Source organism: Cryptotermes secundus, unplaced genomic scaffold (assembly GCF_002891405.2).
Source record: "Cryptotermes secundus unplaced genomic scaffold, Csec_1.0 scaffold188, whole genome shotgun sequence".
Taxonomy (NCBI): Eukaryota; Metazoa; Arthropoda; class Insecta; order Blattodea; family Kalotermitidae; genus Cryptotermes; species Cryptotermes secundus.
This window is the reverse complement of record NW_019738872.1, coordinates 512173-512706: the sequence shown is the minus strand read 5'-3', so window position 1 is coordinate 512706 and position 534 is coordinate 512173. Positions and strand designations below refer to the sequence as shown.

The following is a 534-nucleotide window of genomic DNA, read 5'->3' as shown; positions in this document are numbered from 1 at the left end:
AAATTTTAAATTTAAAATTTAGAATTCTTAGGGTTACTCGCCCTATGTCTAAGTGCTGGAGCGGCTAGTTCTTGTTTTCACACTGTACAGGTGTTATTTAATGTAGTCTTCTTGTGTGGGTGCCGCTGCTTGTCTGTACTACATGTACACGCTCTCAGTGCATATGTTTCTCATATATGAAACATATATATGTNGTTTGTTGACTGTGCGCATGCGCACATAGGAAGCTACACGCGAGGCAGCAAGGGAAAGGGAGCACTGCAGGAAGGACAGTGCCGACAGGTGTCGACCCTGGCGTGCTGACGGAAGGTAGTTTTTTTTTACTCTGTGTGTGTGTTGTGCTTAACNTGACAAACCATATCACTGCTTCGTGTGTAGAAGAACCTTCAAATATAAGGATGGTCTTTCCATGCATTTCAGATTCCATAAAGGGGAAGGCCATGAGTGTCATACTTGCAAGAAAGCATTCAGTACACAACATATTCTTGAGCGTCATAAACGAACCCATGCAGAAAAAAAGACATCAGTGCTCCT

The 534-nt window shown here is 42.9% G+C and overlaps 1 long non-coding RNA gene across 1 annotated transcript in view; it reads left to right on the top strand.

Annotated features, from left to right (window-relative positions):
• The window catches only part of LOC111871083, a 10369-nt gene extending 9841 nt beyond the window's left edge, over positions 1-528 (top strand). Inside the window, exon 3 of the long non-coding RNA XR_002843974.1 lies at positions 421-528. This is a non-coding gene — a long non-coding RNA (uncharacterized LOC111871083). The remainder of the gene's footprint in view (positions 1-420) is intronic.
• Positions 529-534: the final 6 nt, after the last annotated feature.